Genomic DNA, 24,918 nt, shown 5'->3' on the forward strand with positions numbered 1-24,918 from the left:
ACAGGCCAAAATCCACAGCTAGGCACCTTGCAAAAAACACGTCAGATTTCAATGTAAAAACGTGATGTGTTCATGTTGCATTTTCTGCCGCAGGCATTTGGCCTACCCATGCAAGTGAGGTACCATTTTTATTGGGAGACTTGGGGGAAACACAGAATAGAAGAACAAGTGTAATTGCCCCTTTTCCTTCTCTACATTTTTGCCTTCCAAATGTAAGACAGTGTGTAAAAAAGATGTGCATTTCAGAAATGCACTGTAATTCACATGCCAGTATAGGGACCCCGGAATTCAGAAATGTGAAAATAACCACTGCTTCTCCACACCTTATCTTCTGCCTATTTTTGAAATACAAAGGTTTCCTTGATACCTATTTTTCACTCTTTATATTTCAGCAAATGAATTGCTGTATACCCTGTATAGCAGTGGTTCCCAACCTGTGGTCCGGGGACCCCTGGGGGTCAGCGAAGACTTCTCAGGGGGTCCGCGAGAGCCTAGAAAATTAAAAAATATTAACAAATATTGAGAACCAGCTACCAGTAATGACTCAGGCGGGGGTCCCCGGATTCCAATGATGATTCAGTGGGGGTCCCTGGGTTCCATTAATGTTAAAGTGGGGGTCCACAGAAATCAAAAGGTTGGAACCATTGCGGTATAGAATGAAAACCCATTGCAAGGTGCAGCTCAATTAGTGGCCCTAGGTACCTAAGGTTCTTGATGAATCCACAAGCCCTATATATCCCTGAAACCATAAACATCCTGCAGATGTAATGGTATATTGCTTTCAAAAATCTGACACTGCACGAAAAAGTTACAGAGTAAAACATTGAGAGAAATGGCTGATTTTCTCACCTCAATTTCAATATTTTTTATTTTAACTGTTATTTTCTGTACGAAAACCTTATAGGATCTACACAAATGACCCCTTTCCAAATTCAGAATGCTGTCTACTTTTCACAAATGTTTAGCTGCCCAGGATACAGTATTGGTTTCAGACCCATTTCTGTCACTGACTGGAAGGAGGCTAAAAGCACACACAAAAAAGTAAAAATTGGGTATGTCCCAGTAAAATGCCAGAATTGTGTTCATGGTGATTTTAGCACTGCAAGCCCTTTGTTGATGCCATTTTTAGGGGAAAAAAAACACAAGCCTTCTTCTGCAGCCCTTTTTTCCCATTTGTTTGAAAAATACGAAATGTTAGCTGTATTTTGGCTAATTTCATTATCTCTTCCAGGGGAACCCACAGACTCTGGGTACCTCTAGAATCCCTAGGATGTTGTGGAAAAAAGGACGCAAATTTGGCCTGGGTAGCTTATGTAAGCAAAATGTTATGAGGGTCTAAACACCAACTGTCCCAAATAGCCTAAAAAAGACCTGTCACCTGAGGCGGAAAAGGCCTGGCAGCAAAGGGGTTAAGAATCTTGCACATTAATGGGAAGATGGCAAATCTCATAATTTAATTTATGAGTGGAAAGTTATTATTAGTATCGTTCCACCTGTTTGAGAAGATCTCTGACACCTGGTGTACATTGCACTATAGAAAAATATTGAGAATTTGTTAAAGTGTATTATTTCAAAAAATGAATATATAATAATACTACTAATAATAATACTAATGCTACTGCTACTACTCCTCCAATAATAATCATCTTCATCATCATTTATTTAACAAAAAACATTTTTACAGAACTAATCTTAACCAAGGAATACTTAAAGAAAAACTGCCTCCTAAAATTAGTTTAACTTGAAATCAATTTAAACATATTAATTCCTTTCTAATACTATGTAAATATTGCAATTGAAAAGGAAAGGTATCTTGTCTACAGTAGTGACATGTATATATTGAGTAGCTGTACCCCATTTTTCCCCATTTCCATGGTCTCTCCCACATTTACTACTACATTTTATACTTATGTGTGATGAGTTCTCTGCCACTAAAGGCCATGTACAGAACAGAGTTGTGCACCCGTAGAGTGTTGGTTGCAATGCCTGAATAGAGGTCAGGTCCTGCAGCCAACCTCTGTTATCAAGGCCATGTGCTCTGGGTGTTCATTATGAGTTAAGTGCAGAAAGAAGCCAAAAGACAGATCCTGCTGCACACTGCTAAAAGCCATGCACACTACTAGTTGGACATTTGTGGCTAATCACGTCGCACATGGATGAAGGCTGTGTGCAGCAAGGCTGCCCCCAAGGTGTTGTGTGTAGTGTCTGGCCAGAGGCCCGACCTTGTGCCCAGCCCTGCTAAGCAATGCTTTGTTCAGCCAAAGTTGCCCACCTATGGAATGCTCTGCTGAGTGCCTGGTCAGATGCTAGGCCCTGAAGCCAACACCCACTGTCCGTTGTCGAGGGCAATGCAAAGTGAATTTTGGTCACCAGGTGATGGTTGGCTGCAGGGCCAGGCCAGAGGTCTTGTGACCAACCTCTGTAAACTAGGAGAAGGGTCATGTGCATTTGAGCGGCACGCCCAAAGAATAGGTCAGGCCATGCACAGTGGTGACAGGCCAAAGTCATATGTTTGAGTGCAATGACTGGAGGCCAGGCAATATACACAATCATCCTGCCATAAACTAAAGCCATGCACAGCAAGAGTTATCCACCCACGCACAGTTGGGTGTTAGGCCTACCTCAAGGCCAACCCCTCTAGCCAAACCTATTACACACGGCATGCGTGTTAGGTTTTCATTAATTTCATTAACAGTGCATCAAACCAAAGTTTGGCTGTTACTGCTAATTATGTGCTGTAAAAACAGCTGTTATGTGCCCTAACTAAATTATCCAGTGTTCATTTCCTAGAATGTAATAGTGCCTCATTTCTCATGCTTGGAATGAAAAAAGAAAGTGTTCTCAACATTGAAAGGATAAAATATACTGTTGGCCTTATAGGGATTCAAACATGTGACCTACAAGACATACCATATATTAACACTAAGCTCTTAAGTTGTTAAAATATCTTGCCATCTCTATGTCTCATTATAGTGCTACTGGTAATAGATTCTCTGAAGGAAAGAAGGCATGTCTTGCAGCACCTCAATGTGATTTTCGCACTGAGCCCAATTATCCACCTGCATTGAATAGAGGGGCAGAAGCATTTTTGTTCTTGAATTGGATTACTTTTTCTCTCTTTCTATCAGATTTATATTTGTGTCATGTCTGAATGTCCCAGAGGTGTCTTGACTGCTTAATTAAACCACTCTTCGTAAGGTCCTTCCCTTTCCAGTTATCATCACAAATAAGCAAACTTGCCAGTACTCAATCTTCTTCTTTCTGAGAATGGCTAACATTTGAGACATATTGCTAAATCCAATGCCTTGTGGTGGTATCTCATATGTCTGTCACAGAATGTGTTCCTATCTAAAACAAACATAGTTTATCATCTCCATTATTAAATGGATGTTGCAGTATAGCAGCGGAGTCACACCTTCATATTTGATTGCCATACACGTGTCTGGTCAGGACCTTCTCATCCTGTGGTATCTGCAACGAATTGCTCATGCACGCCACACACAGCTTGTAGTTTCTGTCAGTTCATAACTATTCATTTTATCTTGCTAATTTTAGCCTCCCATAATTCCGTTCTGTTAATTCCCAATGCTGCACTGTACAGTGCTTAATTTGTGCTTGTTGTTTCCGGTGCAGAGCACTGGCACTTAATTCTGAGGGCCGGCGCTTAGTCTTCTGTCTCAAGCATTTACTGCGAGCAAAAGACATGTGGGAAAGACGGAGGAAGAGAAAAACGAAAAGGCGCCAGAAAGGGGAAAAGCAGGAATCTGACAGAGTGAGCTGAAGGGGCAGCGTGTGGCTTTAATGGATTGAAGAGGTCTGAGATGGCTTCAGGATAACGCCGCCTCAGTATTATGTGCTCGGACTTTTAATTGCATGTTTAAGGGGAGGGCTTTGAGCACCGGCACCTTTTTATTTACAAATTAAGCACTGGCTGCACACTGAGTCTTAGGTATGCATGGCAGGGAATTGCCTGTGTGGATCAGAAGTCAACCCGGCTCAGATCAGAGCAGGTAGTGATGAATGGTGTTAGGACATGCGCTGCCCCTAATTACCTTGTCAAACTTTCTGCTCCTGCCTCTGGATATGGTGCTCTGAGGAGGAGAATGCCAAGCAGGAGAGATACATGTAATTTATTCCAAGTGAGTTTAGGTTGACAGAATAGAGCTGTTGTCTGGTGGCAAAATACATATTATCATCGGTATTAATTAAAGTAATGTATTGAATGCAGCAGCTGTAATCTATCTGTTGGTTTTGGCAGCTTTCAGGCACCGGAACAGTCAGCAGTAATATAATGCTGCGATTGTCACCAATGACAAACACAGGGTGTCACAAACAGAAGCTGCAGCCTGAGTGAACCAAAAAAGTAGAACAACTAATGCCATACCACCTCCCCTGGATGGTCGCTTCAAAGCCTTCTCCATGCCAAACAATATTAGTGCTTCATGTAACCGCCATCGGCGTACTCTTGCAGCTACAACCTGTGAGTAAATTCAACTGTTGTCACTGTATAGCGTGTTGTACACTGACCGTATGTTAACAGGTACAGATTCTTTCAAATGAACGAGCTGCATGGAGACCTTTCATGGATTGCTAAAATGTGACGATTGTGTGGACATGAGTCTGGCCAGGAGATCAGTGAAGATTGGCTGCATCACTGTTTTGCTTTTCCTTTGACATCAGGATGGTATGACACAAAGATGGACATCGTCATGTGAAAGAGAAATAGTCCCACATGAATTTGAGTGGAAACATTTCCTAGGAGGTGGAATGATCAGCCAATACCAAAGAAAATGGCTGAAGGGAGCTAGAGTAAGCAATTTAAATGTCTTAACAGGACTGACTGAAAGTTTAATCCGTATTCATTGACTGTGTAAGACTATTTATGATATTGGCAAAATTAACAAGCATTTGCAATGCAATGGGTCTCGCATTTGCTTGAGTTATAGCTAATAGCGTTGTTATCTCCTAACCGGACTTTTCTTGCCACATAAACTGAAAATGAAAAGTAAAACAGTTTCACATAAGAAAGCCGACAGCCACCATGAGTGTGGAGGAGACACACAACACAAATGGAAAAAGAACTTCACTCACAAACATACGTAAAGACTTCACCGAACCAGATGACCTCATCTCATTTCTCAACGATCTTGCCTCATATCCTATGGAAATCTCTTCAGGACGTGAAGACCCTGACCCCTCTCAAACCGAGACCAACCCCTCTGCTGCACTATTACGAGCCCAATCACAACACTCTACCTCACACAAGAGAGGCAGAATGTATGACCAACTTCCCAAGCCACAAGACAACCGTGAGCAAGTACTACAGGCAGTAATGGACCACACCCAAGACATGGGCAGGGATAAATCTCGCTCCCCCTTGAAACCGTCACTGGACGATCACTCAGGTCAATGACCGCCATGAATATCCGGCACCCTGGAGGAATGTCGGATCAGCATTCAACAACAGACCTATCTATCGTCGGACAGATGAGTGGCATGCCCAACTGTTCTAAACTAAGACTGCATCTTTGAGGGGGAGGGACCTGGGCAGTTTGGGATTCTATTGACACCCTCCAACCATGGGAAGCAGTTTCTTAATAGGCGTTGTCTGTTGATTGGGACATTATTAAACTAACTCAGGGCCATAATTGATCTTCCTACACGGATATATATTAATAATTCTAAAGAGTATAAAAATTGTTTAGAATATGTCATTTCCGAATGTACTGTATACTGTTCCTTTTTAATGGTGTATGACCGAACCCTCCTAATACCTGTACTATGAGGTTGAATACACCTTCCCCCCAGAGGTATCTTTAGCACACCTACCTTTACAACATGCTATGCCACTGAAGTATAGGAAAGACTGCCCCCATGCTATCATATTGCCCCCCTCACACGCGACAAATAGGGAAAATAGGCACGGCACCAGTCTAACAAGACCACATAGCTCCATTATATCATTAGTAAACCCATAGATCCCTTACACTCTAGGCCCGGGAACAATTCTTGATGACCAGGTCGCCACTAACGGAGACACAGTGAATAACACACGCTTAATCGGACTCCTGTGGTAAGACCTATCTCAGACAAACGCAATAACAACACCGTGCACACCCAATGTCCCCCAACATAAAGCCCCTGCTCTCTCTCGTCTCCACATGATCCCCCACAGCCTGCATTATTATACACTTTAACTTATGATGCTAGATGCACTACTGCCACGTACATATTAAGAATCCCACATACATACCCCTAATGCCCCGTTATTTACATACGTGATACGTAACATGTAACACAAGGAGGCTGCCTGATGGCCCCTCACAACTATTTAAGAAATACCAAAACGCCCCTCATTACACTTATACCCCATGACAATATCCTTCTAGCGCGCGGACCCTACAGGTTCAAACCCGCAGATTAATAGTTTATAGGTAGCGAGTTTTTTCTCTCTACAGGTTCCCTCCCTAACCCTTCACCCACTAGCGCCCGCATCAATTCTTCTCCATTTTCAGAGCTTACTAACCCTTTCTCTAATCGTATTGACTTTCTTTATCCCCCTGGTGAACGAGAGACCTAGACACACCACACCCTCACTCCCTACACCTCTATCCCCGCTACACATCCCGGAGAGATTACTCCCCATCCGACACCCCCCTCCCCTATTATTTCCCCCCACCCTCTCCCCTTTCCAATCACAAAATACAGATACATCCTACAGAGCACAACTCACCCATAAAGCACACATGGGAACAACAACCCCGCTCACAATCCTTTCCTGGAACGTACATGTTATGACCCACTATGGCAAACGACAGAAGGTACTATCCTATTTATGTTCTAAACATGCCGATATTGCCCTATTACAGGAAACGTATCTCACCTCAGCACAATCTGAAAAACTCTGCAGAGACTGGGTGCTCTATAGTGGAAGGCCACCCATGCCCAATGAAATACAGGGTACTGGAAGGAAATGCGGGGTGGCAATCCTCATACGTCGTTCGCTACAGTTCCGATTGCTTAAAACATGGCATGACCCAGAAGTACGCTACGTCCTTGCCAAAATAAGGGTAGGCCTCTCCACGATTTGCATAAGCTCAGTATACGCCCGATAGGCTCTAAGCGTACTTTCTTCCTCTCTCTCAACTGACTACTCACGCAGATTGGCGCCTCACAATACATACTGGGAGGAGACTGGAACATTGTACAAGACGCCATTCTTGACCGTACAAGTGGCCTTGATGTAGGCAACAACGCAGACCGGGCCCTTCTAGGTGACGTCCTCTCTGACCATGGCCTATTGGACTGTTGGTGTCTACTGCACCCCTCTGACCGCCAATACACCTTTCTCTCCTCGGTCCATGGGACCCAATCGCAAATAGATTACTTCATGATCGACCAGAGACTGATGCAATCGATTAGAGTATCGGACATCCTTACAGCTGCACTATCTGATCACTCCCTGGTCCTAATAACATTGGAACTAGGGATGATCAGAACCGGCCGTAAACCCTGGCATCTCCCCAACTCAAGATATAGAACCCCAAAGGGAAAGGAACAACTTAAAGCTCCTTTAACCACATACCTGAAAGATAATAAAGGCTCTGTATCCTCGCCCCAACTTCTATGGGCAGCGGCAAAGGCAACCATTAGAGGCCAGCTAATGAAGGACGCTGCCATTGCCAATGCTAAAAAAAGAGATCAAAAGGCCAAACTGGAAGACAGGATAGCTCACGCGACTAGAGAATATACGCAAACCCCTACTTCACTTAACCGCCGCTATGTAGAACAAGCTTAAATGGAACTCAACTCCCTCTACACTTCGCGGGCGGAATATGCATTACAAAAGCTAAAGGGCCACCACTATGAGCACGGCGAGAAAGCAAGCCGTCTATTAGCTGCCCAACTACATCAAAGAGAAGTTACTCTAGCCATACCAACGATTAATAACCATAATAACGACCTCCTTACACACCCGCAGGCCATTGTCAACGAATTTGGCAGCTATTACCAAACCCTCTATACCTCAGAAACAGTAGAAGCCACTGACCGCTTAGATGCTTTCTTGCAAAACGCAAATATACCCAGCCTTACGGCCGAAGGTAGGGCACTATTAAAGGGCGACATTAGTAAGGTCAAGATCCAACAGGCGATAGCCAACTTATCATACCACAAAGCTCCAGGGGAAGATGGGTTCACGTCCGAATTTTATAAATGAACCGGGACCGATACGGTAGAAACCCTATACGAAGCTTTCCAGGTTGCCGATCACACAGGATCCTTACACCTTATCTCCAAGAAAGCCACAATCACAGTTCAACCTAAACCAGGGAGACATCCCCTTCTTTGCGGAAGCTACCGCCCTATTTCACTACTAAATGGAGACACAAAAATACTAGCAACAATATTAGCAGCGCAACTCAAAAAAGTCATCCCCTCCCTAATCCATCACACCCAGGTAGGCTTTGTACCAGGCCGCTCATCGAGGAACCATCTTCGTACATTATTTCATACCATCTGGACAGGACGAGTCTCACAGGAAGAGGCTCTTGCCCTCTCATTGGATGCCGAGAAGGCATTTGACCAAATAGAATGGTGGTATCTATTCGAAATCCTAAAACGCTTTGGATTGGAGACTAACTTCATCGATAGAGTACGATTACTCTACGACTCACCAACAGCACAGGTAAACTGTAGAGGGTTTATGTCTGACACCTTTCTGGTATATAGAGGAACTCGGCAGGGCTGCCCACAGTCCCCCTTGGAATTCTTATTAGCTGTAGAACCCCTAGCGGTGGTAATTCGGAGCTCTAACCTAATATCAGGAATTCTAATCCCATGCGGATGTTCCACCATCTACTTCTATGCAGACGATATTCTGCTCACCCTTCCTGACCTACCCAACTCTCTACCAGCCCTTAAGCAGATATTAACGGAATTTGAACATTTCTCGGGCTACCGGATTAACTGGGATAAAAGTGAGACTCTACCCCTATCCCCCATAACAGTCAGTTCCTCACTACAAGGCTTACTGGTTAAATGGAGACACTCACGCCTTCGTTACTTGGGCAGAGATATAAATAGAGGCTTAGAAAAAATAGTGACAGATAATCTAGATCACTTAATTAATAATATGAAACGAGATTTCGAGAAATGGAAATAACTAGGATTTTCTATGTGGGGCAGGGTGCAAGCAGTACGAATGGTAACCCTTCCAAGGTTACTTTATGTACTAGGTATGCTCCCCCCCACATATACCATTAGCCCTTCTCCGAGAGATCGACCGCAGCATCTGTGCCTTTGTCTGGGGATCCATGCGCCCACGACTGCCTAGAGCCACATTATTAGCCCGGCGTGAATTTGGAGATTTAAATCTCCCTTCCGTAGAACACTATTCTTCGGCATTACACCTATCGCAGCTAACCCTCTTACTTCCAAATGTACGAGACCCACCATTCTGGTTGATAGTGGAAAGAACACTCACAAAGGCTCCTCACGACCTCCAGATAATATATAACACAGGCCTGATGGGCCAATGAACCTTCAACCCCATAATTGGAGCCATGAGGAAAGCCTGGCAACAGGCGCACTGCTCTCTGAAAGTAGACCCATATCTACATGACAGAGACCCCCTATGGGGCAATAGAAGGCTTCAGATAGGGGGTAAGACTATGCATTGGAGAGACTGGTATCTAAAAGGCATCATGAGGATAGACCAACTCATCTCTGGAGACAGTTGGAAGACGTTCAGGGAACTTCAGGACGAATTCAATCTCCTCGAACACTATAAATGGTGCTACCTGCAATTACGACACTGTCTAGTACAACAGCTGGGATGCTCCCCCCCGACGACTCGCACACTCCCCAATACTTCAATACCTAGAAACATGGGGCCAATTAAAAGGGGCCGTATTGGGACTACAGGCGGTGCTGAACCAGCACCTTTTCTCCCTGCCACTACTCAACTCCCTTAAGGCTAAAAGGTAAACACGCCTACAGAAAGATTACGACCTACAGGATTGGCTGAACTTATCAAGGCTAGAGATCGAGGAGCCCGGGAGGTACGCCTAAAGCTCTGTCTTTTCAAGACTCTACACGACTGGTACTGGACTACCCACAAGGTATGTGCGGCACGACTGCTACCCCATGCCTCCTGCTCGAGATGCCCTCATACTCATTGTGACCTCACCCACATCCTGCATGAATGCACCGCCATAAAAACCTTCTGGTGGGCGATAGGACGAACTCTTAGGGAGGTCTTCCCCTTACCACCAACACTCACACTATCCCTCATACTCTTACACGATACAGAGGAGCCGCATCATCTCTCCCGACTCCAAAGCCGATTATTGCACACCGCACTAGCTACGGCTAGATTATGTGTCCTCAGACACTGGCGGGCAACAGCTCCTCCCTCCCTAGAAGAGTGGATTGGCGCAATTTATCAGGCGGCCTCCCATGAGCGCCTCATATACGATTTACAGGACAAAACGTACATATTTTTACAAAATGGTCACCCTTCCTACCCAACCTACAAAACTAAATTTATCCTACGAAGATCTACAGCCATCTAATCTACGCAAACAAAAAGATCACCACGTCCCCATTAATTCACATAATATTGCCCTCTGCTATATCATATCCCCCTTTCATATTCCTTTGATGAAGTCGCCGCAACAATGAAGCCTCAACAATGACGCTCTTTTCGATTATTCCCCATAACCCAACTCTGTATAGTTGATTCATGGTTTAAATTTCAACTCCCTCCCACATGCCCACTTCTACATCAACATTTCCAGTAACCTATTACCATCACCCCCCTCCCTATCTCCTAACACCATCATCTCGCATGCCCTGAAACCCTGACTCTATTTGCATCACCATTACATCCCCACCCCTATTTTTCTATAATCTCGACCCCCCCCGGTCACCATCGCTCTCACTATTATCACCACGGTCATCATTGTTTCTGTCCTTCTTCTTATTATTATTGTTATTATTATAATTGGTATCATTATCCTTATTGTTAACACCATTCCTTTCTTCTCAGGATTATTGCCATTCTCATTCTCCCCAACACTATTCTATCAAACTGAATCCCCCCTGCTCGAAGGAATACCTACATCCTTAGCACTACATCATTTTATCGTCAAACCAACTCGTGCCACAAAATATTCTCCCACATATTAGGATAGAACAACCCATCTGTTTTCAATTAACACCCCTCTCATGGAGACCGCCCAAATCTATTCCTCCCACATCATTACCCCTCGAATCTTGACAACCCCCTACGTGCAACTACCCTTCTTTCGGTCCCCTGAACTCATTAAAGAAGGGCTATTACTAGGGATAGACACAAATAACCATAGGGCGACCCAATCCCAGGAGAGACACAAATTATGCTAATGAGAGGTTACTAAACAACTGCCGAATACTATCACTAACATACGGGTACCGTTCTATAATAGTACCACGGTATGGATGTCTCCAACAACTATAGTTATATTGCATGCTGACGAGACTCGAACACCCTTCCGATCTCTACATCTTATTTGTTTGTTGACACAAGACCATTATGCTAACAATACTGGCTCTCAAATGTAAATATTAACACTAGTTTCAATTGCTTTTTCATTTGATATGTCTGTAAACAGTGAATATAAACTGTAAAGATTGTATACCCCCTAAAAGGTGGGATTCTGTTTGCTCTATGTACCTTTCCAATGATACGAAATAATAATAAAAAATTACAACACAAAAAAAAATATATATATATTATCACAAATGCGTGGATCATAGTAAAAACGTACTTACAAACGTTCATAGCAGGAACATAGATCGTACTGTACCATCATGACTGTCCATATCATGGAGCATTCTCATGTGCCCATGAAACATGAAGCACTTCCTGCCTGTTTGCAGGCCCAAATCCTTGGGGCCAGGTAAAGGTGGGGCTTCCAGTGCTCCTTCTGTGCTAAAACGGGGGCCATCTGACAAGGGTTGAAAAATGGGGTGGCAAGCTCCCCCTCTGTACTTTTAGGGAGGCCCCTCCTAATGTCAATGCCCAGACCGGCCTTCGTGGGGACAGGGGAGCACAAACAGGGCATAGAACTCAATCCAGGCAGGGGCAGCCTCCTGTGTCCTCGCGGGATGACTGCAGATGTCCAATTTCCCAAATCAAGGGAACTAGATCTTTGGGTCAAGCTTACTGGCTCTGAGGTGACAATGCTCCACACTCCCACCCGGCTGGTAGACTCCCCACCTCTCTACCTGGCTGGTGGGGTTCCTCTTGCGGCGGCACTCCAGGGCATGCCCAGGGCCCTCCAGGGTCCTGCGGCTCCTCCTCTTCGTTACCCGAGGCCTCTGCCTCCAACAGCAGGACTATTCCAGCCTGCAGTCTTCTTCTCTTCTGGGACGCAGCGGTTATGCACCAGAAGCAGGAGTCTGCTTGTGCCCCAGGGGCACTGCTTTGAGTACGCTCCACCCCAGGGGCACCGCCAGGAGTGCAGTTGCTCCAACCTTAGCTTTCTCATGCCCTGGGGGTACCCAACACAACGCGCATTCAACACAGTTGCTGATCTTGAGTGCCTGAGTCACAGGCGGTGATTCCTTCTCCAAAAATCATGGAGGGCGCTCTTCAGATGCTAATTCATAGTGACACAGCACACTCCTCAAACGATGCAAAGATTAAAGCTGAGGCGTCCCCCAGGGAGCTAGGGCTAAAGCACAGCACTCCAGCAGACAAAAGAAAGCGCTCTTTATGCTGGGAAGTCCGCAGGTTGCGGAGGACAGGGGACACAAGGGGAGCACAGGGCAGCAGGGCCCAGCAACAGACCAGCACAAGGAGTGTGCAGTCAGTGGCAGTTCCTCCTAGGGACCCAGCAGGTCACAGGTCAGCACAGCAGAAACAGTCCAAGGTGGTTCCTGGTGAGTCCCTCCAGCAGCACTCTGTATCCAGTTCCAACTATGTTTCTTGTGCACTTTTCATGGGGAAAGCCCCCTTTACTTATATTCAGTTTTGCAAGACACTCACAAAGAGGGGGAGAAGAGGTTTCAACCAGTTACAAGTGGTTCTAGGAGTGCAGCCTCTCTCCTCCAGCCCAGGCTCCAGACATCAGTTGTGGGTAAACAAGCCCTTTGTGTGAGGCCAGGGCACAGCCTTTACAGATGCAGGTGTGCCCTGTCTCCCCTTCTCTCAGGCCAGGAAGACCATTCAATATGCTTTCGAGAAGTGACATTTCTATAATGGTGATAACAATCCAACTACAACAGTAAGCAGCATTTCTCACTACCATTACAACCATACCAAACATGCCTACGCTACCCCTCATAAATCAGACAATACTCCCTAGTCATAAGGCACGGAATTTCGAACACAATCCTATGAGCAAGGCAGTACTCACAGCAGTGAGAAACCAAATAGGCTGTTTGTCAATACCAGTACAGGCCACACAAAGAGGCACATGTCCTGGCTTCCACATACATGGCACCCTGCACATAGGGCTAGCTAGGGCCTACCTTAGGGGTGACTTACATGTAGTAAAAGGGGAGTTCTGGGCTTGGAAAGTAAATTTAGATGCCAGGTCCCTGTGGCAGTAAACTGCACATGCAGGCCCTGTGCTAGCAGGCCTAAGAGGCTTGAAAGGCTATTTAAGTGGGTGGCGCAAGCAGCGCTGCAGGCTCACCAGTAGCATTTAATTTACAGGCCCTGGGTATAGGGATACCACCGTACAAGGGACTTACAGGTAAATTAAATGTGCCAATTAGGTGTAAGCCAATCATACCAACTTTAGAAGGGAGAGCGCTTGCACTTTAAAACAGATCAGCAGTGATAAAGTGCTCAGAGTACTAAAGCCAACATCCACAGGTCAGTAAAAATAGGAGGAAGGAGGCAAAAGGTTTGGGGATGACCCCGCAAAAAGGGCCAGATCCAACAGCTGGCATGCACATTGGGCCTCATGAACAGAGTATTTGCTATGACTAATAATTGTAGTTTTCCACATGTATTCCTAAAGTTGAGAAGTGAGACAGACATACTCAGCAAAAAATATATTATCTTGCCCATTGACATATTCCATTTGGACTTTTTATCTTAAAAAATAATTTTAATCTGAAACCGATAACATTAGTTTTGTTATACAACTCAAATAAATAATTGACATAATACATCCAAATAGGAAATCACATCCTTTTCCTTTATTCATTATTTAATTGTTTTATGTATCCATTTATTCATGTGATTTGTCATGTTGGGACAGGTTTTGGGTTTGCCACTTATTTTTGATTGAATAGCATTCTTGTCTATGTTAACTCCATGCTCCTGACTTAATATATATCTTACATATTTATGTGTAGGTCATTGTGTTTAGGTATTATATAAAAATCACTCATAAAACCCGATCAAATGGGAAACAGCCCTAATCAATGTAAACATATAAACACTGATAAACACATGTTCAGCCACAAATTAAAATGGAAGAGAATCATCCTTCCTCATCTGCCTGGTGGGATTTCTATGCCTCTCGTGTGGCTGATGCACTGAAGGCATAGAAGATTGCAGAGTTGGAGCCATGCTATTTTACATGCTTAGCCTCATATTTTTGTTTCATTTAAGCAATGTTATGTTGTGTTATGTTATCTTACTAGCATTTGTATAGCTCATGTACACCAGGTTGGTTTCTTGGACCTGGGTATCAGAAGAAAATACACTGCTCAGGGAGCCTAGTCTTCAGGAGTTGCCTGCATCTCAAATAGCTGGGGGTGGATCTAATATCAAAAGGAAGGGAGCTCCAGTTGCAGTTGTGGGGAACAAGAAAATCTATAACCCCCAGTCTCTTTTTTCTAATATGGGGATTGTAAGGAGATTCATGTGGGTGGGCCTTATATTGCAATTGGGGAGTATATTTTTTTGATTCTGGATGATAAAAAGGCTGGACTTCTACTGTAGAGGGATTTAAAAATCATACAGTTGGTCTTGAAGATAGTTTGTTGTTCTACCAGTAGACGATGTCACTTTCTCATCAGTAGATAATGTGGCAGTGTCTGGTCTGTTGAAATATTTAATAACTGCCTGGTTTTGTGCCACTTGCAGGCTTCAATTGAGGCCTTTTGCCAGGCAACTATAGAGAGAATTTGCATAGTCTATCCTTGAGATGACTAAGGCAAAAATGATCTGAGCCAGGACTTCGAAGGAAAGGAATCTTCTTGATTTTGCACAGCTGTAGAATAAAGGAGGATGTTCCTGCTCCTAACCGGGGTTTCATGGACAGATTCTTGTGATGAGACCATCAAGAATTTTTACAGAGTTCCTGGGCTGGGGGGTACCCATTGTGGGGTGCCAGAAAGAGGAATTCCACAAATCATGCTTATGTTGAGTAACGACAATTTTTGTGTTGTCAAAATGTAATTTTAGTTGAATGCTGTTCATTCAATCTCTGATGAACAGCAAAATATTTTGAAAAGGCTTCCTTAGATTCAATGGAGTTATCAATAGTAAAAAGTGGCTGCATATTGTCTGCATATTTGTAGTTTCTGAGCTTCATTTCCTTAAGGGAGTGAACTACAGGATGAATATACAGGTGGAGAAGATAGTGGGACAGCAAAAGATCCCTTAGGTACTCGAAACGTTTGCTGGACCTTGGAAGAGCTGAAGGAAGCTAGCTGGACAGATTCCTCTAGAAAGGAGCAGAGGTGTCTGGCAGCATGTGACTTTAGCACCTTTGCTAAGTATTACAGCAGTGAAATTGGATGGTAGTTTTTGAAAGAGAGTGGGTCCTCACCAGCTTTTTTTTGGAGCTGGACCACTATAGCCTTCTTAAAAGTGTCAGGGATGACACCTTAGTTAAGGGTTTGGTTCGGGAAGGAGATGGCTAAGTCAGAAAAATGTGAGAACAATGTTTTTAAGACTTTTGAAGGGTAGATATCATTATGGGATCCTGACTTGACTTTTGACATCAGGTCTATGAGGCAGTCCTTGCTGAGTTTTGGAAATTCAGGTAGCGTGAACAAGTTTCTGTTGTCGGTGTGTTTCTCCTTAGAAGGAGAGTAAGCCGGTATCCTATCAGGATTAGACAGCTCAGAAACTATGCTGAAGATTTCTTTTGACTTGTTCACAGAATGTAAGATTTTTTTGGGAGAAAATGTCAGATTTGGCTTGCCTAATTAATTTTTTAATACTCTTTAAGGTGTATACTTCCTTATTGTTGGTTAATCCGCCATTTACGTTCTGCTTGGTAGAACTTCCATACTGTTTGCCGTTTAAGTTCTGTGTGGCAGAGTGAAGTTTTAGATGTTTTTAGATCAGAGAGCCATTTGGGCGTGCCGTGGTGCCATCCTGTTTGGATCTCTGGAGGGTAGCATGTATGTTGCTGGTTGCTATTAGCAAGTTGGTGATTTCTTCCTCCTGTTGATCTACTCTGTCAGATGATTTGAATGAGGTGACAGTAAGTGATTCGCATATGGAGTTAAGATGTGCTCGATACCAGTTTCTTGATTGGTAGATCATATCTGGTCTAACGTGTGACCTTTATTATGGGTGGGTGAGAACATGTTTTTTTTAAAACTTTTAAGCTGCTAAACAGATCGGTTAGCTCTACTAATAATAGCCCACCTGCTTCCTCATTGAGGTTGAGGTTGTCTATTAACAGGAATTTGGCATAGTCAATGACTAATGGAGACATGGATTCTACAAGGAGTTTCAGAAAGTGCAGCCAATGGCTCAGGGGTTTACATACCACAGCAATCTCCCAGAGGAGTGATTTGATGGGGTTAAACATAGAATTGATGGCCCTAACAAGCATGGATATTTGTCCTCTGTGTGTTTCATCACCAGAGTTTATTTTCCCTGTCTATAGGTGCCTTTCATCCTCCCATTAGAATGTAAGGGGCAACCGCTAATGTTGCTTGGAGCCTCATTATGCACACCGTGCACTTTCCTCTTTTGTGCCAATCTTTGTCTTATATAACACAAGCTTTATTCAGTCGTAAACCATCAAAGCAAAAAAGGAAAACACTGTTCATATAATTACATATACATTAAAATTCAATAAAAAAGGAATAAATAGCAAGCATAAGAAAATCATTCATTATTAACAGTAAAACCAATAAAATCTGTCAGTGCATATCCCAAAGCGTGCCTAATTATAAACTACAACAGTTAAAAAAAATGAATTCATATATACCATGCAGCTTCAAGGAACTTACTGACTGTATGGATCAGAATAACAGAAGTATCGCTCTTTAAGATCCTAAGGGCTGTAGCAAATTGACTAAGGCCCAACATATGACAAACTGGACAAATCCACTTACAACGGGGAAGGGTATACACTGTACAAAACAACATAAAATGTTCAACTGTTTCCAAAGCAGTTTTACAGCATGGATCTAGTTTAAGTGTCAGCAATAGCCTCCGACTATTAACAAAAGACAGTAGTGGTAAACGCTCACAACAAAAGTGAACTTACAAGCTCTTTCCCAAAATATTAGGGATGAGATCTAAAAAAGGCTCAAGCTCAGGGTACCATTTAAGACCAAGAAAAGTATTGGTCAATCTTCCATGTGATGAGCCAAGAAGGTAATTGTGTAGGAAAGTACCATCTTGCCTGGCATGTTCCCCCATTTTTACTTGTGTGTATGTTTGTTTTTGCCTGTGTCACTGGGATCCTGCTAGCCAGGACCCCAGTGCTCATAAGTTGTGCCCTGCATGTGTTCCCTGTGTGGTGCCTAACTGTATTACTGAGGCTCTGCTAACTAGAACCTCAGTTTTTATGCTCTCTCTGCTTTTAAAGTTGTCACTGCAGGCTAGTGACTAATTTTACCAATTCTAATTGCCACACTGGAACACCCTTATAATTCCCTAGTATATGGTACCTAGGTACCCAGAGTATTGGGGCTCCAGGAGATCCCTATGGGCTGCAGCATTTCTTTTGCCACCCATAGGGAGCTCAGACAATTCTTACACAGGACTGCCATGCAGCCTGCGTGAAATAACGTCCACATTATTTCACAGCCATTTTACACTGCACTTAAGTAACATGTAAGTCACCTATATGTCTAACCCTCACTTAGTGAAGGTTAGGTGCAAAGTTACTAGCCAAGGTGTCCCCACATTGTTCATGGCAATTTCCCCAGACTTTGTGAGTGCGGGGACACCATTACATGTGTGAACTACATATAGGTCAATACCTATGTGTAGCTTCACAATGGTAACTCCGAACATGGCCATGTAAAATGTTTAAGATCATAGAATTGTCCCCCCAATACCAATCTGGTGTTGGGGTGGCAATCCCATGCATCACTGGGGTTCCAGCATGGACCCCTGGTACTGCCAAACTAGCTCTCTGGGGTTTTCTCTGCAATTACTGCTTATGCCATCCCTCAGACAGGTGTCTGCACCCCTGGGGCCTGGGAAGCCCAGTCCCAGGAAGGCAGAACAAAGGATTTCCTCTGAGAGAGGGTGTTACACCCTCTCCCTTTGGAAATAGGTGTTAAGGGCCTGAGAGGAGTAGCCTCTCCTGGCCTCTGTGAATGCTTTGAAGGGCACAGATGGTGCTCTCCTTGCATAAACCAGCCTACACTGGTTCAAGGATCCCCCAGCCCCTGCTCTGGCATGAAACTGGAAAATGGAAAGGGGAGTGACCACTCCCCTGTCCATCACCACCCCAGGGATGGTGCCCAGAGCTCCTCCAGTGTGTCCCAGACCTCTGCCATCTTGAATACAGAGGTGTGAGGGCACAATGGAGACCTCTGATTGGCCAGTGCCAGCAGGGGACACCAGAGACCCCTCCTGATAGGCTCTTACCTGGTTAGGTAGCCAATCCTCCTCTGAGGGCTATTTAGGGCCTCTCCTGTGGGTTTATCTTCAGATAATGAATGCAAGAGCTCACCAGAGTTCCTCTGCACTTCTCTCTTCAACTTCTGCCAAGGATCGACCGCTGACTGCTCCAGGACGCCTGCAAAGCAGCAACAAAGTAGCAAGACGACTACCAGCAACATTGTAGCGCCTAATCCTGCCGGCTTTCTCAACTATTTCCTGGTGGTGCACGCTCTGAGGTCTGTCTGCCTTCACCCTGCACTGGAAGCCAAGAAGAAATCTCCCGTGGGTCGACGGAATCTTCCCCCTGCTGACACAGGCACCAAACTTCTGCATCACCGGACCTCTGGGTCCCCTCTCATCTTGACGAGTGTGGTCCCTGGAAAACAGGAGCTGGATCCAAGTGACCCCGACAGTCCAGTGTTCTTTCTGTACAAATTTGGTGGAGGTAAGTCCTTGCCTCCCCATGCCAGACAGTAATCCTGTGTACTGCGTAAACTGCAGCTGCTAGGCCTTCTGTGCACTTTTGCAAGGATTCCTTCATGCACAGCCTAGCCCAGGTCCCCAGCACTCCGTCCTGCATTGCTCAACTCGCTGAGTTGATCTCCAACTTCGTGGGACCTTCTTTTGTTGTGCTGAGATGACCATCATACTCAGATTTCTTGAAAGCCTGTTCAGGTGCTTCTGCGGGTGCTGCCTGCTTCTGCATGGACTCTCTCTGTTGCTGATCACCCCCTCTGTCTCCTCCTCCAAGGGGTGACTTCCTGGTCCTTCCTGGGCCCTGGCAGCACCCAAAACCTTTAACCACGACTCTTGCAGCTAGCAAGGCTTGTTTGTGGTCTTTCTCTGTGGAGACAACTCTGCATCCTCCCGCACACCGTGGGACATCTTCTGACAAAAGGAGAAGTTCCTGGCACCTTCCGTTGTTTCAGAATCTTCAGCTTCTTCCACCCGGAGACAGCCCTTTTGCACCTTCATACTGGGTTTAGTGGGCTCCTGCCTCCCGGACACTTGCACAACTCTTGGACTTGGTCCCCTTCCTTTACAGATCCTCAGGTCCAGGAATCCGTCTTCAGTGCTTTGCAGTCAGTTGTTGTTCTTGCAGAATCCCCTATCTCAACTTTACTGTCTTTCTGGGGTAGTAGGGTAATTTTACTCCTACTTTTCAGGGTCTTGGGGTGGGGTATCTTGGACACCCTCAGTGTTTTCCTACACTCCCAGCGACCCTTTACACACTACACTAGGCCTGGGGGCCATTTGTGGTTCACATTCCACTTTTGGAGTATATGGTTTGTGTTGCCCCAGGCCTATTTTATCATATTGCAGTCTATTGTGTTCTACAGAGTTTGCACTACTTTTCTAAGTGTTTTACTTACCTAATTTTGGTTTGTGTGTATATTTTATGTATATTACTTACCTCCTAAGGGAGTATATCCTCTGAGATACTTTTGGCATATTGTCACTAAAATAAAGTACCTCTATTTTTAGTAACTCTGAGTATTGTGTTTTCTTATGATGTAGTGCTATAGAATATAAGTGGTGTAGTAGGAGCTTTGCATGTCTCCTAGTTCAGCCTAAGCTGCTCTGCTATAGCTACCCCTATCAGCCTAAGCTGCTAGAACACTACTAATCTACTAATAAGGGATAACTGGGCCTGGCACAAGGTGTAAGTACCATCAGGTACCCATTATAAGCCAGACAAGCCTCCTACAAATTGTTCCTAACATAGGACAATCTTTGTCATTTTGGTATACTTTTAAAGATAAAAATAATCTCTATTTTTCAAAAGTGGTTTTAGATTATTTATTGTATTATGTCTTTTACTTATTTACTGTTTTGGTGATAGTATATGCCTCACACATCCCTATCTCCTAAGTTAAGCCTGACTGCTTGTTGCCCAAGCTACCAATACTTGAGCAAGGAATAGCTTACTGAGACTTGACTGAACCTATATAGTGATTGTAGCATTATTATCAAATTGAAGGTGTACATGTCAACCTATAAATATTCCACTTTCCTACATTGTTGCACAATGGTGGGACCCAGAACAGTATTTAAGTCGGACAATTAAAAATCCTCTAAATTGAACTAGCGCAAACATTGCTTTTGATGTTTAGTATGGACTAATAATTGATTCACTTTTTATTTTTCTAAATTACTCTGAGCTAAATTTTTGCAAAGTTGTGTGACCAAAGCAAAGGGATTCCATGTGGCTACATTTGCTAGTGTGAAAAATTGGGTTGTTGGTTGACTCGAGTGTTGCCCTGGACAAGCAACAGCCACAATCCCTTGCAGGGTGATCCACAAAAAGTCACTAAATTAACCTTTGCTTAACCCACGGTAGCTTCACCCAAAAAGCAGTCAGCCTAAACCTAGTGGCAATGAGTTAAGTATTTATGCAGCACACAAGCTGCAACACAGTGAAAACACAACACAATAAAAATCCCAAAGCAATTTAGAAACATAGAGAAAATGTTCATAAATTATTTGACACAAAAACCATGAAAATTCAAATAGTAGAACCTGAGTTCTGATTTTCTAAATTTCAAGGTCCAAAATAGCAAGCCTTTGGTTTTGGAAAATGGCCACCTGGGCACATTTAGCACCATAACCAAGGGTTGAGGAGTTGATTGGAGACCTCTCGGGGGTTCAAGACTCACTGAGGCTGGGTCCAGGTGTGGGTTCAAGATGGTAGAAGCCTGTTATGTCCCTGTGGCTCAGAACAGTAGACCAGCTAAACTAGCCCTTGGAGTCACTTCTGAAGACCTAGGTACAGGTGGTGATGTGGGGCTCTACAGCAGAGCTGGCCTCTGAACGTTCCAAGCAGGCTCAGGGCAGCAAAGTAATCCTTCCTTATACAGCAGCAGTCTGGCAGAGTGAGCAGCAGGTAACAGCAGCAAGCAGTCCTCTGAGAGTCCTTCTGCAAGTACAGGAATGAACTGAAGAGTGTGTCTGAGAGCCCTGTTTTTATATCCTGGTGCCCTGCTCCTAGAAGCTGGCAAAATTGTCCAGAAGGGTTCTATGAAGTTCCAGGAGTTTCCTCCCTCCCCTGCCCTGGCTCCTAGCTGGCTACACTGACAATACAGGGTTGTTAAGCCTATTGTGTAGTGGCAGAGCCCAGCCTATTCAGCTGCAAGTGGGGATGTGCTTATATCCATCCCCATCAAGTCAGTTAATGGCCCATTCTGGCTCTGGTAATTCCACTATTGTGTGACTGTCTAGGGTAAATTCACAAAGTCTCAACTGTCAGTTACACCAAGTCATGTGGCCTGTGGCAGGCTGCAGACATAAAGGGCTAAGGGCAGGAAAATGGCAATTTTCTAAAAATGACATTTTCAAATTTGTAAGGATAAACTTGACTTTACCATTCAAGAGGGTTTAACATTGCATGTTCCTAGATACCAAACATGACATATCTGCCACCTCTTAAGGGCCTCAGGACAAACTGCTTCCAGACAAGAGAAGGATGATGCCAGTGGTTTTCTCAGAGTATTTTGGAGGATATACTCTCTACATTGAGGCCCGAGACCTCAAACATAGGACAAGCAAGAGAGTGGTGGTCCTCCAGAAGTACAGTGGTCCTCCTCACATTGGTTCATGATATCCCCTCAGCCAGCCATTAGGGAGAGACCAAAACCTGGAACATGCTGGTCATTGATTATTATTGCCATTTTATGTCTGACTAGGTAAATGAGTTTTGCAGATCCTGTGGCACCTATCAAGCCAGTGCAAAACAGGGGGCAAGCCAAAGGCTTCCTTGTTACCACTGCCACTGGTTGGGACTCCCTTTGAAAGTGTGGGGTTTGAAATTGTTGGTCCCCTATACCCACCAACTACCTGTGGAAACAGGTATATCTTGGTGGTAGTAGACCATGCCACCAGGTACTCAGAAGCAATTCCCTTCAGGGCGGTCACTGCTCCCACAGTGGCCAGGGCCCAACTTGGCATCTTCACCAGGGTGGGTTTCCCAAAGGAGGTAGTCTCAGACAAGGGGGTTCAATTTGAGACAATCTATCTGAAGGGGATGTGGCATGAATGTGATGTTACCTACAAGTTCACCACCCCAAATCGTCCCCAGAACAATTTGTCTGGTGGAAATATTCAATAAGACTCTGAGGGGCATGATTATGGGCTGATCAGACTAATTCAGGGGAAGGTGGGATGTTTTTTCCCACTGCCTGGTGTGTGCTAACAGAGAAGTACACAGAAAAGGGGTTGGTTTTAGCCCCTTTGAGTTACTTTTTTACCATGCTGTAAGAAGACCATTGAGCTTGGTTAAAGAAGTTCGGGAGAAGTCTCTCAAGGAGCCAAAACAAGATGTGCTGGATTATGTGCTACCCCTTCAAACCCTCATGGCAAAGTACATGAAGAGAGCAAGCGGTAACCTAGAGGCTAGCCAGGAACTTATTAAGCTCTGGTATGTCAAGAATGCAACTATGCCAGAGTATCAGTCAGGACAGGTGGTATAGATTTTAAAGCATGTGCTTATAAGTGTCCTAAAGGACAAGTAGACTGGGGCCTACCCCATTTTGGAGGAGAAGGGTGAGGTCACCAACTTGGTGGAGCTTGGTACCTCGAGGAATCCCCATTTGGAACTCCATGTCAACAGAATGAAAGCTCACCAAGACCGGGCACACACAATCATGCTGATGTTCACAGATGAAAGGGAGGAGGAGGAGAGTGAGCCTCTGTGAGACTTTCTCTCCACTAATGTACAATATGGGAGGGAGTGGTGCTCACCCCAATTTGACAGACCAGCCGAGACACTGCAAACATTTGTTGAAGCAGTTTGCTGGGCTGTTCTTGTGACCCCATGATTAACCAATTGGTGTGTCCAAGACATTGACACTTGTGACAGCCTAGTTGTCAAAAACAAACTGTATAGGTTGTCTGACCAGGTTAGAGCCAGCATAAAGGGTGAGGTAGCCAAGCTGCTTACATTGGGAGTAATTGAGTCCTCTGGCAGTCCATGAGCAAGTCTAATGAAACTGGTGTCTAAGTCTAATCCCCAACGGGGAAATAAAAAATTAATGTTTTCTGTGAACTACAGAGGTCTGCATGCAGTCACCATGACTGACGCTCAACATATACCCAGAGCTCATTGACAGGTTGGGGCCTGCATAGTACCTGAGTACATTTTATTTGACCTCAGGTTACTGGTATATTGCCCTAAGTTCCAGAACACAGGAGAGGTCAGCATTTTTCTACCCCAAGGACCAGTTTAAGTTTAAAGTAGTGACAGGAGGGCCTGAATTGTGTCCCTCCTACATTCCAAAGCTTGGTGAATAGAGTCCTGTCTGGGTGGAAAACCTTTAGTGCAGCTTATCTGGATGGTAACTCCTCCACTGCTGTATGGAAGCCCAGATACAGAACTTCAAACTTCAATCAAAAGATGAAAAGACATCCCGGTCTTGGGGAAAGGGGAAACTTCTTCATATAGAGATATCATGCCTTGTGGTGAAAGCCAGAGATCACTGGAAGCCACAAAGCCAATCAATTTGCTTTTGACCAAGACTCACACCATAGGGACATGGAACTTGAGAACTATGTATGAGACAAGCAAAACAGCCCAAGTGGCAACTGGGAAGAAAAAATATAACCTTGCCCTACTTGGCATCAGCAAAAGGCTGGCTCCAGAAGGAATGTGGCTGTATTCTGGATATAAGAAAGAGAGTGCCTCACATACTCAGGGAGTAGCTCTGATGTTAATGCAGGCAGTCAACAGAGCTTTGATTGGATGGGAAGCCCAAGGTTCAAGAATCATCATAGCAAGCTGCTGCACAAAGAAAAGGAGGATCAACATAAATCTTATCCAGTGCTATGCAACTACGAATAACAGCAGAGAAGAGAAAAAATACCAATTTCAGAATAGCCTCTGGTCCATTCTATAGCAATGCCTTGAAAGAGAAATCATCATATGGATGGGGGACCATAATTCTAAGATTGGAAGTGAAAAGTGTGGAAAGGATCAGGATAAAAGTTAAAGAGATAAGTTCAGTTAAAACCATACCTCTAAATGCAGTGAAAATAATGGGATGAACAAGTAAAGCAGCTGAGCAATACACAACGAAGAAGCAAGGTACGAGACAGGTGTCTCCACTTTTGCA

The sequence above is a fragment of the Pleurodeles waltl genome, chromosome 2_1, assembly GCF_031143425.1.
Source record: "Pleurodeles waltl isolate 20211129_DDA chromosome 2_1, aPleWal1.hap1.20221129, whole genome shotgun sequence".
Lineage (NCBI taxonomy): Eukaryota > Metazoa > Chordata > Amphibia > Caudata > Salamandridae > Pleurodeles > Pleurodeles waltl.